Genomic DNA, 9,086 nt, shown 5'->3' with positions numbered 1-9,086 from the left:
TAAGGTAATTCTTTCCAAGTATTTCACATAATTCGGAGTAAAGATTAATTATTGATTTCTATTTATATTAACAGTTATAAATTGTAATCGCTTTGACCTTTGTAATGATGATTCGTTAACAGGAAACTAATAAAAATTATATCGATAAGTTTGATTACATCACGAGAGGGGGAAAATGTATAAAAATAGGTCAATCGAATTAGGTAAGATACACTTAATTGCATACTGTAAATGATTTTTTTTTCCTTCCGGTCCCTTCCTGTTCTGACAGGAGTCTCGACGCCCTATCCTAGTCGCAACGCCCGGAGCCTATAACCTTGCAGAGTTTAGTCATGACTCATTAACACTGTTGATACACCCTTTAACAAAATTTCCAATAGGAACACTAATATAGAAATGAAGAGTAAGTAGAATAAATTTCTGAGAATCATCCTCATTTCTTATAACTAATAGCTTGATGTTGAATAAGACACACACAACTGATAGACTGTCTTAACCTCCCCCTAAGACCACTTGAGTTCATTGTATCTTATTAATGTTATATTATGAAAATTTTTATAAACTTTTTACTTAGCAAAGATATAAAGCAATTGATTCTTCTTGTCAAAGTAAAAACTTTATTATTTCGTATAGAGCAGTAACTAGTATGAAGTTTAAAAGTTAGATTAGTTAAAAGAGAAATTGATCAAGGTTTGTAAAGTGAAGCAAGACCTTTGTAAATAAATACGTAGATAATGCACAATAGTTTTACTCTTATCAGAATCCGGATAACTTAGCCAATGCATTGTTTAATTCTTATGCAAATATTGATAGTAAATATAATGTAAAAGTATGTTAGAGATTTACTATCTTACGTAGAAAATGTGAAATATTCGTTTCTTATGAAGGAGATCAAACATCTTAGCTTAGTTTAGATTTTAAGAAACTTCTCAAGCTTAAATTTAAGTTTAGATTTTTATACTTATTACAGAATAAAATTTTTTTTTAATGATAACAAAAATTGAATCAAATATACGATTTTGTCCCCAAAAATTTTCTCGAAACTCCACCCCACGTTTTCCTTTACGAACACCTTTGCATGACCTACGTGATTTGTATGTCAAAATGCATCATTCTGAAGGCCAACGAGTTTACGAAGAGGAACGGTTTGCCGTCCTCCTTGTCACTTACTATCGTAGTCATTCCACTATTTATTTTAAACCTGAAGTTATTAGTTGTAAGTCATGTGATGAAAATTTATAGGATGACGACAGGTAGAAAACACGCAAAGGATCTCCGGTATCAAATACTTTAGTATTCTTATTTTAAAACAAAAATAGTGAAAACCGTAAGCTGTACTTAATGCAAAGTTTTCACTTTGTTTTTTTCTTTTAAGAAAAGTGCCGCCATTTAAATTTGGCTCATAACTCGATATCATAAGCAACTCTGACAATAAAAATAAAAATTAATTTCCTATACGGTTTTATGGAAGATTTATGAACATTTAGAGTAGTGAAACGTAAAATTAGAAAAAAAGAGCAATCTATTCAGCTGCGTGTGCTAAGTGTAACGATCCATAAGTCATATACGCAGTTTCTGCAATCGTTACAGAGTGTTGTATCTAATTAGGCCTGGCAAAGGCCAACCGTGTCGACGGAAGCATCGATCCCATTGATCAGGATACGAGAAAGTGCTTCGCATCCCGGCTAACTAGAGTGCATGTTGTGCGGTTAATGTAGACAATTTTGCGGTTCAATTGGCGAAGTTCGGTCCGAGAAATATTTCGTCAGTGACAGCTCCTTATTGTTCCCTTCATGACAAGCAAAGAGCGCTGCCTCGTTTCACTGATTGATTATGATGACTCGCAACATATCAAAGCGATGAAACTTGATAGTCGAATGTTGTGCCAATATTGGAAATCGTTGCCAATCTTAACTGATACAAAATACTGCATTGATCGCGAAACAGATTCGGTGTTTTCAAGCCTGTAACAATATCCAACTGGTTATGTTTATGTTACGGAATCGAAATAAGTTTCTCTTCGATTTACAACGCTTCGAGTTTCTGATGCCGTAGAAAATTGCCTTAGGTTATTAAAATACGAGAATAAACTTTTGCTATATCGAGTTGTCTTCGTTTAATTTTAATTCTAGTTAATCAAAAGACTTAAAAGTTATAAGAGAATAAGTTATGAATGGTTAAAAGCGTCTTGATTGCTTGCATTTATGAAAATTATGACCGTTTCCGGAAAAGTCATCAATCCTGAAAAGAGAAGAAAAATTGTAGATTGTTTCCAGAGAGAGTAATCTATTTAAAAGCTTCTCTCGAGCTAAAATGCATCTCGAGATACTTTTTATGCTTCAGGAAATATTTGTTACAGAAAGAAACTATAGATTACTTGCCAAAATTATAATTATACATTCAAGGTGTAATAAACTATTTTGCATAGTTACCGTTGTTTCACATTTGTTTATCCCCCAATTTTTTTTTAATCCGATATCGATTACACGAGTGGATAAAGTGAAAAATAACGAGATGCAACCTTAGGCACAACTTTTCAATCTAACGGACGGATGAGCTGTAATGTTGCATTAGTCAACAGATAGATTCAACAATGGAACTTCCGCCAACTATGGCACGGGCAGTTGACGTCATCGACATGTCAACGTGGGTTGTAAAAGTAAAATCGTTATATAGAGAGGTTTTGTCTTTTACGACATTCCAAAATTCCGTGGAATTTTTCTTCTAACTATCAGATGCACTCGAGGTTATAGAGGGCCATCTGGCGACTTAGATTACTAAGGAGAGGGTCACGATACAGATAATGCCAAATAACTCTTCAACAGGAGATCAAAATATCAACCAATGGCAAAAGACTTTTTGAAAAATACGGAAAGAAAAGAAATTCGGATCAAAACGGAAATTGGTTTCGTAATCGGACGTCTCATCTTTTTATCCAAATAAATATTGTTGAGAATTGGAAAGCATGTTTTCTGTTAGTTTTTGATATCCGTATTTGCAATAATGTCATTGGTTATCGTTTCAAAAAATGAAATTATTCCTTAGAAAATAATTTAAAAAATACCTTTGTCTTATTGCATTTTTAGATGAAAATCATATATAAAGATTGATTTCTTTTCTTTCTATTTTAATCAAAACTTTCTTATTTTAAAAGTAACGCAACTAAACTAATCATCAAATCAAATAATAAAAGATTGACGAAAATTTATATCATTTTATTACGGTTAATAAATGATTTTCATTCTCGTAAATTTAATAAAATTAATGTTTACTACAATATTTGCCGTATTTCTGTCAACATAATGACGACGACTCTTAGTTAAAGTCAAACTCTTAAAACTTTCTACTGAAAACCATTAGTCGTGGTTAGCTAAAACTAGAGAGTGTAATCATTTCCACTTTGTCACGAATTTTCTTCTGTTATTAATTACCATCACAGAAACTAATTTAATTTTTGAGATACCAGACTGAAATCTTTGTTAAGTCTTTATAATTAATATACAAATAAAAATAATCGCATCGCCGCTCTCCATTTCCAAAATTGATCTTTTCGTTACGAATACGACATTAAGATTAAAAACGTCGTCAGCTTTATCTCTTCATCTCGTTTTGAAAAAGTACCAACCTCAATATTTTTTTTTTCTTCTTTTCTTTTTAGTAATAAATACCAGGTTCTAATTATGTTTGTGAGAACGTTCGACCTTTTACAACTACCGCCTCGGAGATGTGTGTGTGTCAATGAGCCAGCGCCAGTCGACCACACCCTAGTTGATGTGACGTCTTTTGAGGGATCAGGAATCATAAAATATTAAATGAATCAAAGACGTCGTTCTTTACTTGTCACCAATCACATCTGCCACGTATCGCACGCTAGAATATAGTAAACATTGTTTATTTTTTTTTTAATATTATCTTTAAAGTTCTTTAATTAAAACACGTTATATTTTACTCTTTCGTGCAATTTGTAGCTTTAAACTCAATTATTAATAATGTTGGAAATAAGGTAAAAATGTCAAGAGGTAAAGTTTTCAATATCAGATTCTGTTTTAAGATTTATTGCACTTTGTTTTGATAGCGGAAAGAGTTATTTATTCTTTGGTTTATTTAATGCTTTTAAGATTGTTTTATAGATAAGAATATCGAAAATTGTCCTTGTCCTTACTTGGTATTTATAAGTAATAAAAATAGGCTATGCGTATGCTGATAAGTAGTTTGTCGACCACAATTTATAATTAAGGATAAAGTTTAATAGATTTTTATCTGTTTGATTATTTGAAATGGGTTTTTTTTCCTAATGTTTTTCCTGCATTACTCAACGCTTTACCTTCACAATAAGAAGGTCGTTTTAAATAATTTAAATATTCCAATTAAAATTAATATCAGTATTAAACAGAAGAATTTTATATGCATTCATAATGTTATTCTATTAAAGAGGATGAAGATGAATGGAAAAAAATAAAATAGCGTAAGAGATTGCAAAACTAATTTTGAAAGATGGTAATGAGGGATAGATATGAGCAAAAGGGATAGGCAGAGAATAGAGAGAGATTTTTATGACCTTTGTTGGGTGTGACGCACAGAGACAGATTGTTTAATGATGAGGCAGAACAAAAACCGGGAGTGAGAAACTTTTTAGAGGTAGATGATTCTGTAAATGGAAAAAAGGAACATGGGAGAGGATGCCCCGAGAGGGACTCTCAAGAATGGTTATGAATATGCATGGAAGGAAAAAGAGGCCTGAATGGATGTTTAAGATGAGTGGATGCGATATTAAACGCACGGTGTCAAGAAGAAGATAAATGTAAAATTCTCTGCTTACGTCATACTAGATTCTGCGCTTGCATAATTGTTTTATTACAACAGCAGTTGTTAAATAAATGAAGAATTCGTAATTAAGTAAACAAGATTTAATTTATTTTCTAAATATAATCAAAATAAAAATTCGTGAGAAAATTTCTGTTTACATGTTTTCATACTCCGCCCTCCCTAAGTATTTTAGTTTACATAATATGTGCTAAAGGGCTGGACACAAGTTGACGACTGCAAGGTCAAGACATGTTATTTCTTTCTAAATCAATCTTAAAAATATTCATTATTCTTTGTATGTAATGCGAAATGATGTGATGATAATTTAAATATATTATTATTATTGTTGTATAAATTCTTCTCTGTTTACTGTTACCTGATTAAAGTAAAAAATAAAATAAAATAAAAGATAGAAGTTTTGAAAGTTTAGTCGTAAACGAATTTAAATTCAAAATGTTTCAGAAATCTGAGAAACAAAAAAAGAAGAAGAAATGGAAGAAAACAAAACGGAGTAGAAGATTTTTCGGATGACAATACAAAATACAGAGATAAGTGAACACGACTGAAAGTGAAATTGGAAGGACAGAGTTGCTAAAAATGATGTCCAAACACTCTGTCTTTTGAACAGACAATTAAATCTGGATTAGACAAAGAAAGAAAAGGAGTTTTTCGCTTTACAGAGATAATATAATTGAATAAATCAAAAACTTCGTTACAACTCCAAACAAATGAAGTTTAATTAGGATTGAGAGTGAAAAAATTCTTTTCCATTTGATGATGAAAGAAGACGCAAATATTTAATTTACACATAACGAATGTATTTAAATATCATTTTAGAATATCATATCATATTAAATAGGTTAGCAATTTTTTTTTTGTTCGTATTTGATATTATTTAAATCTCTAATTTTAAATTTAATTTTAGAATTAATATTTCTTTCGGTAGATTAAATGTAAATGTTTAGAAATTCCAAGTAAAAATCTGCAAGTCGTTAGAAAATAAATAAATAAAAAAATATCTGTAAAATTTATATTTAGTTTAATATATATATTTTTTTTCTTTTTATGAGTAACATGACTGGACGTTGCTCTTTGAATTCCAGTTATTCAAAACATTTCAAAAGAAAACATTGACAAAACGATAATATGAAGAAATAATAAAAATAACTTAATAAAAAAAAGGAGTTTCCCAATTTATTTTTCATTTCTTAATATAAATTTCTCAAAAATAAGATTTGCTTAATAGAAAAAAAAACTTTATAAAATAATAATAAAATTTTATCATTATTAAATAAAGTTTTCTATTAAACAAATAATATATATATAGTTTGAAAGTATTATAATTTATCCATTTAACCTTCATGTCAATCTTAATCCGATTTAAATTTATGTTCTCAAACTAAAATTCTGTTTACGTAACTCTGTGATATATATAGCTAACATATATTACAAAGAAAATTATAATAAATTATACACGTGAAAAGGAAAACTTTGTTCTCTACCTTTTAATGTAGGTATATACATGTTTCTTAACGTAAATATGATGCAAGACTTGATTTTAACTGCATGTTGAAAAAGTATAAAAGTCACTTTTCTATGAAATAAAGGAAGGAAGGAAGAAGAAGAAGAAAAAAAAAAAAGATACAAGTATAGTAAAACTACAGTTAAATTAATTTAATTTTTTTTTTCCTCTTTCTTTTCAGAATCTAAAAGACTTTCTAAAAGAAAACCTTGATTTTTTCGAATCGTTAGAGAATACAAACAATCAGTCTAATTTGTTAATGCATTTAGTTCTTTACTTTTAAGATTAAATTAGTTTATAAAGTGTAAATAATGAATGGTTATAAAAGTTTTTATTTTAAAAAATAATGAATATTTTAAAGGTAAAAAGCTTAACCGAATAAAAATAATGCCACAAATTAAATCACAAAATTAAGAGTTTTAATAATTTAAATCATCACGAGAAAAGAAACAGACATCACAATCCACTTTAAATCTTTCCACGAAAATAATAACAAGGAAAGAAAAAAAAAATCTATTAAAGAAATAGAATTTCCTAAATATTGTTTAACAGACAGCAATTTTCTATTTTTTCATTAGTTGTATTTATAATTTACTTTCAAATTACGTAATTTTCCATTTTGGAAGAAATATATATAATATGCGAGAACAATTTATAAATCTTAAAAACTTAATAACTTCAGTCAAAGATAATTAAAAATTTATGCATTTAAATATTTGTAACTAGTTACTTTAAATCTAATTTGGTTCAACATACTTTTTTTTTTTCATAATTAGTTTCTTTCATAATAAACAATTACTAAGCAGTTATTGTGTAAAAAACATAATTAAAAGAACAAAGTGGATGCAGAATATTCCCTTCTATTGATTTGTATCACGTAACTTCCTCTTCGAAATTAACTAGAAAAATTTGCGAGTAATCTCGTGCATTAAATACATTAAAAATATCGATGATATTTTCTACACATAGTCTAACACCTCAGGAAATTGTCTAAATGGCGACAAAAAGGAATCAAGGCTGACCATTTTTAAAATACGTCTACACAATAAATAAAAATACCAGATTGTTTTTTATATTAGTCAATTTATCTTTATTATTTCGAGTAAGATAATAAGGATATACGTATAAAAAAATCCACATAAGGATACTTAGAAGAGTTAAATCTCGTATCTTTGAATCATCACAATAGCTTACATTGGATAAGAAAAAAATCGGCTTTTAAAAGATCAATATGGTATTAGCGAGTGGTTTTAATAGATGGATTGTTCTAAAACCACTCAACCTTCTTATAGAGAGATGCATTCAACAAAGATTAGATTTTTATTTAAATCGAATTCACTCGAAATAAAAATCTCTTTAAGTATCTTAATTAGTATTACACCATTTCGAAAGTAATCGATTAATCTTTTGCATTGTTTTTTTTCTGTATAAATAAAACATTTGTATTGCTATTTATATTTAAAAGTTTCAGTTATTACAATATTATCATTAATTATTTAATCCACTTTCCGTAAATCTGTTCTTCACCAAAAAGCCTTTACAAAATTAGGATAGTAAACAACTCTCGATAATTTACTTATTCTTTGAGAAATCTTTTCTTTTCTTACACATGAACTGCTAATGTCTCAACAAAGAAATATAATCTTATTAATGGTTGCTTGTTTTATTCCTTATACAATTATATTGATGCACAAAATCTTGTTTTTTTGTTACATAAATCGATAGAGTGATCGATTGTCACGGTTAGTTTGATCAACTATGATAAACGATTCAGTATGATTTGATGTTTATCTTATTACTTAAGTAAATTTGAGTTAATATTAGTGTATTGTTTATTTGGAACACACATATAAGTTACATATCCTATATGTATATATTGTATGTACAGTACAGTACAGTACGTGTGTGTGTTTGTGTTTCAAATGATATATTTTATTATTTGTATAAGAAATAAATCGTAGAAGCATATAATAGACATGTTCTATCAATCGGAAACAATCAATAATTTTGCTTCAAGCAAGCGAAATGATTGTATATTTCGATCAAAATTTAATATTGATTTTCTCAAATACCATTTATATTAATATCTAATCGATTCTCATAAGTCTATTGAAATTACAAGGAAAATTTCGATTTATTCGAACTGATTAGAATAAAAACTAATTTTAAATATTTAGTTTAAAATGTTATTCATTTTTCCATGAATGTAAAAATCCTTTAGAGAGTGTGTAATTTTCATTCCTTTCTTTACAGAATTTTTAGATGCAAATTGGATAGATTTTAGATATGATCTGATCCTATCTCTATTCGTTCCTGAAAAAAAGTTGATCGCATTTTATTACGATATTTTAAAGAATTCTTGCTCTATAACAAAATAAAATCGAAAAAAATCTAGTTATATAGAATTAAAATTAGATTAAGTGTATAAAAATAATTAAGATTTAATACCATGGAATTATTATCATTATAAATACATAAATATAGGCCATAGGAATACTTTTATTCGTTTTTCCTTCTTTAACACTAATAAAATGAATCAATGTTACTTAAAAAATAATAATATACTTGAATTTTATTGACTTTTTTTATTGATAAATTTTAGTAATCTTTTTTTCTTGTAAAAAATTCACATTTTTTAAAAAATTTTTCAGGTATAATATAATACGGCACACAACAGATAAAAGTCTGTTTGCACTATAAATATACATTAGGTAATATTAATATTTACAGATTATGGATTATTGCATCGTGTGTCATA

This window comes from Centruroides sculpturatus, unplaced genomic scaffold (assembly GCF_000671375.1).
Source record: "Centruroides sculpturatus isolate CEXI.00-Female unplaced genomic scaffold, Cexi_2.0 scaffold1590, whole genome shotgun sequence".
In the NCBI taxonomy this organism is placed as follows: Eukaryota; Metazoa; Arthropoda; class Arachnida; order Scorpiones; family Buthidae; genus Centruroides; species Centruroides sculpturatus.
Note: the sequence above shows the minus strand (reverse complement) of the source record.